The sequence below is a fragment of the Hyalella azteca genome, unplaced genomic scaffold (genome assembly GCF_000764305.2).
Source record: "Hyalella azteca isolate HAZT.00-mixed unplaced genomic scaffold, Hazt_2.0.2 contig6214, whole genome shotgun sequence".
Lineage (NCBI taxonomy): Eukaryota > Metazoa > Arthropoda > Malacostraca > Amphipoda > Hyalellidae > Hyalella > Hyalella azteca.
Genome location: NW_025936381.1, coordinates 37,910 through 47,169, shown reverse-complemented (window position 1 = coordinate 47,169; position 9,260 = coordinate 37,910). Strand labels below are relative to the sequence as shown.

General features: G+C 39.4%; 1 long non-coding RNA gene across 1 annotated transcript; it reads left to right on the top strand.

Annotated features, from left to right (window-relative positions):
- The first annotated feature begins 5,917 nt into the window (after window positions 1–5,917).
- Window positions 5,918–6,542, top strand: LOC125177983. The gene is made up of 2 exons (XR_007156739.1): window positions 5,918–6,004; window positions 6,478–6,542. It is a non-coding gene; the product is annotated as an uncharacterized LOC125177983 (long non-coding RNA).
- Window positions 6,543–9,260: the final 2,718 nt, after the last annotated feature.

Sequence of the window (9,260 nt, the reverse complement as noted above, 5' to 3'; positions counted from 1 at the left end):
GTTGGTGGTATGGTTCGGGTTCCACAACCATGGTGGGGGGATTTACGTAACTCCCTACTCGTGTCTACATTAAAATATCAGTTTATTTTCTAGAATGTATAAGTATATCTTCCAAATTCGTCAGTAAATATCACATGAGACTAGTGCTCAAAGATCTCACCACCGTACGTCTTTTACACAAGAATGAACTATAAAATGTCGACAGGTAATGTTACTTTCTGTGATAGCTCAAATTGCAGCTCGATTGTGTCGAAAGACTGCACACGATATGTCATAAAATAACTGATTATTGATTGTCTTCTTTAATTTGGAAATTGAATTTAAATTATAATATTGTTACTCACTATGCACAATTTCACAATATCTCATTTAATGTGAATAATTTTAGGTATTTGTGTTAATGATTCAGCCTTTCGAATTCTGTTCAATTTACTAGCAGCAATATGCAGGCATTACGTCTTAATTACTGCCTGTGTACACGACTTCGGACTTTCTACGATTTTTAATTTCGCATAACTTCTAGCTGTGCGGAATTCCAGCTACACAACCCATTCAATGGATTGTGTAGCTGGATATGATTCCGTTCTCTCCTTGTTAGCTTTCCAGTGCACCCGCCCTTACTTGAGTTTTATAGCTTCTGTGTTGAGCGGAGTTGACTCCCGTGCAGCTAAGATTAAAGGAAAAATTGAATGATCCTGGTAAATATTGAAATTTCTTTCACTAAACTGATATTGATTGACCATGCATTACTGTTACTATTTATTTTTATGCATACAGTTTAAACATATCAATCTTTATCGGCGTATGCAAAGCAACTACCTAAGGTATCAATCACATTAGGTAGAAAGGTTTCTAAATTGTTATTTGAGAACAAAATTCATGTTAGTTGCAATGTTTATTTTTACGGGCTAGAAGTAAATTCATCGTAATGTATTAAAAGATAACCTCAGGCCTTACACACCGTCAAATTGTTTCAATGACGTTAATTTGGAACTTCAATTTTAACCGACATTCCTGGCGGCGATATTAAGAAAATTGAGCGTTTTGCAGTTGTCAATGATTACAGGGAACCCATTCAACCCATATAGCTCAGGAAATTTAAAAATAAGTAATTGATCAATGATCATGGCTGCTGATAAGCATTCTCCGATTACCTGAATGATTTTGCAAGCGATTGTCAGCTTGACAATCTGAAAGTAATGCTGAGAATATAGCACGATTTTCATGTTCAAGATGAGGTTGGCCCCTCTTACTGATACAAAAACGGAGATAAATACCCAGTAATGTCAGCGTCACAATTAAAATAAAATCTTAATTTGCGATTCTTAATTAATCTATTCATTGTTTCTTCTCAAAATGAACGACGAAACATCTAAACAAATCAATACTAACATAAAATTTTACATTAACTTTGTGCTTCTCAGGGTAAGAATTAGATACACACTAGTTCTTTATTTGGTTGACACTACTGAACGTAATAATTCTGAATACTTTTTAATACATGAGTGATCATTTATTTGGTGTTTTATTTCTACTTTAACCAATGAAATTCTAATAAAAATCTTAATCATTTCATCCAGACGATTGAAAAATTACTCTCTCAATACCTGAAGTTTTTTTCTCGGAAGATCCGGTTCATTGAATAATTTTTTTCCATAATAGCACTTAATGATGATTCTTCAATGTTTAATGCCTCTAATTTTCCTTCTAATAAGAATGGACTTCGAACGAGTTCAAATTTCAAACGAATAAAAAATTTACAAACTGCCTAGATTTGGCTGAAGATCTATCATATGAAATGATTGGGCAGTTCACCGACTTGGTAAAGTTCTGTTCAGAAAACTGATCTGCAAAGTGGTATATTGAATATTATTTGTTATTGTATCAATTGCTAAATTGTCTCTTATGTTACGATTATGCAATTGATGTTACGATTTATGTCATGTTACGATTTAGAAATACTAAGACAAGGGTTTTGAAATTTGGAAACTGGAAAACTGAGTAAAGAAGTATTTCGGGATTAAAAATTATACAAACTATATTTTTAGAACTGTTACGTGATTTTATCAATCAAAACTATAATTTTAAAATGACACTGGTAATATAATACTAATATTTTGTGAATTATTATACGATTCCTTATAAAACATCAACTGCAGGCAGGTCTGACAACAGGACTGCTTATCAAGTCCCATGTCACCTTATAACAAATTTGTTGACGCTTAATTAGAGTCATTTTATTGTAGCGCAAACTTGTGTCATTTCTTCGCAGATTACGTTTTCGATCGCAGCGGCCGTGAAATCATGGTATAGGCGTCGTGAAAGATGCGTACGGCTGCAGGGAGATTGATTCGGAAAGTGACACAAGTTTAATTGATTTTTGGTGGTTAGCGAGAGAAAAACATCGGAGGCTTTAGGCCACTCGTGACAACAATCGTGATTCTCGTCGTTGGTGCTCGTTCTAAGCCTTAGCACCCTCCCACCCATTTGAAGTTGCAGCCTTCTAACAGTGACTGCGTGTCACTACGAAGTGTAACAATTATACCATTCATACATCTGTCTCTAACATCTTTTGTATATACGAGTGTTCAACACCACATACCGGTGTGCTCGCTCCCAACTCCTTACCTCACCCTTATATGGGCGCTTCTCGCTCATGGGGAAAAGCGCTACTCGATCATGCCTCCTCATCCAGGGGCGCTTCTGCTTCGAAGCTGATTGCCGGACTGGTCCCGTAGAGTTAGAGGCATAACCCTCATCATCTTCATCACGACCAAGAAAACTGACATCTCACCCGTCCAAGACTCCCCATTCCTCCAATTGAATTAAAGGTAAACCTCGAATGCCGGTCGATTTCGAAGTATTTTGATGCCAGAAAGAGGTTGAAGGTTGAAAAATAATGAGCGCACCTAATATAAAGTCTGGTGCCCTACGACTGGAAAATTGACTGCGAGTTCGATCCCCCAGCGAAATATAAAAATTTTGGTTGAAATCGGTAAATTGGCCGGATGATTGAGAACAAGATGGTACCCAAAATCCCTTTAAAATTTTGTTAATTCATTCCAGATTTGGCCGAATCAGGGAACTTTTTAATCTTGTGATGATTTTCTAAAATATTGAGAAGATAAAAGATACTAATTGTTAATTAAAATGGCTGCAAGGAGCTCTAAACCACTCAACCCGACTTTAAATGATTGTATTAATTGCTTCGTCAGTGTCAGATGTCGTAGAAAGGCTGTGTTGGGTATTGTTGCTTTTCTTCACTATTTATGAGAAGAGTGGCCCAAAGCCATACGGTAAAGGATTAATTTAATTAATTAATTTTCAATGTTTTATCACGAAATTGCATTGATTAAGTAAATTACACATTTATTCTCTGTTTCAGACGTATTAATGGTTAGCAAAGCTGTAATGTATGAAGTTACGCGCGTGAAAGGTGGGAAGAACACGGCAGCACGGAACAGGCTTTATTGGAACCAACATAATGAACGTGAAACAGGAACGAAGGCGTACGGAGCACGACTTCTAAAACGTGCTTCTTCTTAGCGGCTAGATATTAAGAATACAGGAAACGTTATATGCTACAAAAGCCATTAACCGTTAATCGTTGATTAACTACATTCAACTTGTATCTTCATGGTAATTCCATGAAACTCAGACCTCTATTTTCAACAAGGCTTCAGCACACTCGGCTTCATCGTCAGGTTCAGTTGAGTTTGAGCTGGGAACTACCCTCACATCGCCGCTGGTTGTCGCCAAACTATTGCTCCCTGGAAAATTGTTTCACTTCATCAACACTGGCCCTTTCCAGGCCGAGAAGCGCTGCCACAATATTGCGCTGCTGTGGACATTCCTGCGCTGTTGATCACCCTGGCGTTGCGCTGGGGCGAGCGTTGGCGCAGGCAAGTTCACCCGCGGCTGGCTTCCAGACTGCGGCGATTTCTGACTGGGTAGTTCAGAAGTATGCCTCAAGAAATATTTCGGGTGAAAAAAGAACACGTCAGGCTATAAGGCTATAAATTAGTGAAAACATATTGCAGAAATTATTTTAGTTTGAACTAGGCTTAGCTTCTGTTGAAAAATAAACGCCCTATTGTAAACGGTACCACTTGACATTCAGAATTGATAACAGTTATTGATCTTCAGCCCTTCCTCTACTCAACTAACTTCCAGACTATGTAAAAAAGTCTTTATTAAATGCTTCTTTAGTCTGTCTACACGTACACTCATTCGAGACCGAAGTTCAGTATGGAATTTTTTGATGATAATCAAACATTTCTGATCATGGAATGACCAATTGTGGAAGTTTTTACATCTTTCTAAGCGCCGCAAAACATTTGCCTCTATTAGAATGGATTTTCTTAATTATGGCCGTTCTGATTTCCCAGTTATATGCGCTTCCTAACCGACAATCTTTGTGTGAACTTGTTTCTGGAAAAGTTCATTGAGCTCTGCATTGCCATTATAGGAACAGTGGTTTTGAGATCGTCCCAAACAATTTGATTTAGAATCCAACTTTCTTTTAGGCAACTTTGAGATGCTAGACATAGTCTTTGCTGAAGGTGTTTTTCCTTCTAACTCAGGTGGAGGGGGGGGCAGTAGTAGCATTTTAGTCAGTACCTCTCCCAATACTCCCAATACAAAACGGAACCGTTTCAATAAATGAATTTGAAAATAATACTCAACGACCCAAGTTGTTAGACCTTTGATCGTGTGGCAAACTAACTAATTATTAAACGACAGCATGGAAAAAACTAATAATGAACTCAACAGTAAGAAACCATATTTTGATCAAAATAATATATCTCGCAACGTTCCCTAATAACACTAAAGATTTCTGGCTGTTATATCAGCACCTACCGTACGAGCACCAAAAATTTTTGCCTCAATCGTTTGCTTGGTCTGCCGATGTTGGGATTGCGAAAATTGTTTCAAACACGTAAATATAATTTCTAACCACCAGCGACTTCATTTGCATAAATAATAGAGCATTGAGAATTTTGTCACTTTGTAAGATGTTCAAATATTATATGCTGCAGATATATGTATATAATTCTAAAACTCTGTTGAGCCTACTTAAATTAGCTGGCCATAAATATTAACCTTACTTTTGAAAGATATAGTGGTCAACCTGCAGCTCGTGCCGCGAAGATGATAGAACACACGTGGCCTGGGAAATGAAAAATTCCACCAATGCCGTAACCAAATTCTTGGTCACGTGGCACTCGGACGAACAACCCGACCAATCATGCCTGGTTGATGCCCCCGCCACCGAAACCTCTTCATGCGATGGGTTCTCCCTAAGAAGCTGCGCTGCGGTCACCGTCGCGGTGCAGCCTCTGAGAGCAGACGGGTCTAGTATCGGCCCGGAGGCTTCTGATGTTTTGTGTCCAGGTCTTGCAGGTGCGAAGAAATGTCGTGGTTACCCTGAATATTTATTGCATATTAAACTTGTGATCAATGCCAATGCACGGCGTGATGTAACCCCTAGAATGGACTTTTGACTTTTTTTCTGTATCAATCTAGTGACCGTTTCTAGTAGCCTTCTATCGGGAGAAAAACTGCAATTCTATATAAATTAAGTATTTAGAATCATTTCAATGTTAGTTTTGATAATAAATAGATAAATTTATGATATTTTCGTTGCAGAATTCGCAAAGTCTATAGGAAGTACGTTTGCAGCTTTACATTAAACATTGTCTATCTTTGTGAACAGCTCCTCAGGACGTATCCTGTTCACAAGAAGATGACTTGAGCCTCAAGGTGCACTGGACTGCGCCATCAACGACTTGTGAAATTTCGCAGTATAGCGTAAACTATACAGCCGCTGTCATCTCGACCGAGGAAGTTTACAAGAACAACACCTTCGTCGACGCGGCGACGTCAGAATATGTACTTCAACGGCGAATCCCATACACGTTTTACATCTTCGAAGTGAGGGCCGTTGTGGCAGGCTGTGGTCCTGGTGAACCTCATTCGTGTCCAGTAAAAACAAAAGAGGAGCGTGAGTACAGCTACAATAGCCAACACAATCATTTATGGCAAATATCTGTCTAGTATTTACCGTGACGGGTAATCGATAAACATGAACATCATACCCATGAATGGACATTTCTCATTAATACTCATGTTGTCCCTAATAATTGGTGGCTGAATTTGTAGGAACAAAAATTAAATGATTCGCTAATAGAAATGAGTTATTTTTTGCTGCTGTTAATTTCTTAAGATTGGAAATCTTAGTTGTTAAAGTAATATTAGTTAATTGTTCAAGCCTAGTTGTACGTATGCTTAGTTGGAAAGCTACTTGTTGCATCTGAATCTACTTGTTCCTCGTTCGCACAATGATGCAATGAAGTAGCCATACCTGTAGTTTTGCAATATTGCTTTGCTGGAAGATATCATGGGAATAAACTCCGATAGAACCAGATATGGCACTATAAAGAATTTTAGCTCTTTAATATCTTGGTCAATATTCAGCCCCGTCCGCCCCAGTGTCGCTGAGAGTGACAGCAAATACAGCGAAGAGCCTGAGCATCGCATGGGATTGCCCGTTGCAAATGAACGGCGAATTCAAGGATTTCATCATTCGGTGGTACCCCAACGACGAACCCAACGACTTTATAAGCACTGAACAAATTTCTTACACCATCGGGAGCTTGACGCCTTGCACCGAGTACAACGTTACCGTGGCTGCCAGGAATGCAGCAGGGGAAGGAACCCCGGCCCAAACTCATGGGGCGACTATCACTATCGGTAAAAACTAGCCATTATTTTGCATGATACATTTAGGGGGAGCGCCTGGGGCAAAACTCGAAAATTTCGACTTATTGCGTTTTTTATATCAAATTAAAGCTCAGAAAAATGCGCGTCTAGTTGTATCTGAACCATGTGTGTGCGTAGTTTCCATCGCTCGCTAGAGCTCAGAGAGCGAGTGCATTGTGGGAAGGTTCAGTGCCGTTTGGTCAGTCGTCGTGAGTGGTGTTGGTGATTTCGCTGTGCTGCCGTGCTACGAGTCACTGGCAGTGATGACACCCTCGTTTTTACGAGTAATAAGCTTAGTAACGGTTAATTACAAAGCTGGAGATCCAGCGCCTTGCAAGCAATGGACCCTAAAGTAAATATGATACCGATGTTTGGTTTTTTGGATCTCCTGAAAACTTGACTTTTTCGGACCAAAAATCTATCTCCTCCTATGATTTTCAAGCTACAGCATTGAAAGATATACAATTCGATTCGTCTTTTCGTGCTCTATCGATTAAGTGGACAGATTTTTGAATTTCGAATTAGTTCGGATTATATATGCAAAAAAAAAGCGGGGGGGGTGGGGTAAAACGCTAAATTTTCAGAAAAACCCCCATAACTCCCGAACAAATTCGAAATAAGAAACTGCCCACTTATTAGATAGAGAATAAAAAGACGAATCGAATGATATGTGTCTCGATGTTGTAGCTTGAAAATCCTAGAAGGAGATAGATTTATAAAAGACCCCCTCTTTTTCTCGTTTTCTATGAATTTCACGTTTTCTTTCATTTTTTTTTTAAATTTACATGAACAAAAAAGTAATCATTTTCGATTTTACATATGTGTACCAAATTTCGAATCGATCCGTCCGTAAATAACCGAGATAGATTTTGCCCCAGACGCTCCCCTTAGTAACTTATTTCTCAAAAAAGAATTTCGTGCGTCATCATGCCCGAATATGAATAATCAACTATTTTCTTCCATCACATTGCATAATTCGCTGCATTGACTTTGTGCTAACGCAACTTTAAACTTAAAAAAACAGTAATTATATATAGGTAAATAAAATAGACAAACCTAGGAGCATGCGCCAATATGTCCACACTCAACTTTTTTTCTGCGCCGTCATCCATGAATTTGTTTCTAAACCTGCCAGCTCCCGACCACTTGGTGTGCGTACAGAATGCTGAAGACTTGAGTCTGGAGGTAAGATGGGATGCTCCCAACCCTGACAGCGGCTGCACCGTCGTCAAATACGATGTTGCCACCACGATCGACGTGATCTGGTCTGGAGAAACATTCAACAACGACTCATCCTTGGAAGCATCGACGACTCAATACGTCGTGGAGAATCCTGTATCATACTCCAATTACACTTTTGGCGTCAGTGCTGTAGCAGCGGGTGATGTGAAGGGACCGACAGTAAACTGTGGCGTCACGACCGCACAGACCGGTGAGTTTAACTTGCTCCGTGGCCGGAAAATACATACACAAACCAGCACATCCATAACTGTTCAAATATAGAAAATGAAAGCCATATACTTCAGCATTAGGTACAGTGCTCATAAATTCACATGTTCACTAAGGCCAGTAATATGAAAACAGCCATTTGTCTACTTCAACGTGTTTTATAAACCCTGCAACGATGCAAGTATTGCGATACACTTCAAAATTGCCACGCCTGGAACGGATTCATTGTTTTCATATAAATATTTAAATTCGTTATTAAATTAATAACTGGAAGTGCGAGCTGTGCCACATACAACAAAAACATCAGCGATAGTGCTAAGTGTATTGATGTAACGGACCGCGAATACATCCGGCCTCAGAACATAAATTGATTCTGATATATTTCTGTCCGGGTAAACGGAGAACAAAATAAGATGAAATGACTAGTAACTGGCCAAAAATTTGTATACAATTTCTGCAACTCTGTAGAAGCCGAGCGAAGTATGGGGCTGCGTTTCAGAAGATCGCAATTTCATATAATATAAAATTAGGATCATGGTGAAGACTTCAAATTTCACTACTTGCATCTGAATTTATTGCAAAAATCTCATAAATTGCTTCAGAATTGTCCCGTGTGTTAACCAAATATTTGATTCTTTAATTCCGAATGCTTGATATACGTTATCTGACACGCTACCTGTGAGGACCTTCTACTCCGACAGCTCCGAGCGCTCCCCAAAACTTGGCGTTATTGGAGGCCCGGAGTGACGCCCTGGTCGTGCAGTGGGATGCGCCTGCGGACCTCAACGGCGTCGTGGTCTCCTACCTCGTCAGCAGCAGTCACGGTGGTGAGGTTGTTACCAACCAAACTCTTGCAGCTCCACCTGAACAAATGCGCTTCACCTGCACCGTTGGCGGCCTAACTGCTGCTACTGACTACGACATAACCGTGCGGGTGAGTCCACTTACATATATTACTAGAAGCACCAATCCGTTACGAGTATACTGCTGCGAACATAAATTGAAGTATCATAATAATTGTGGACAGCTCACGCAGTTAATTTTAAATG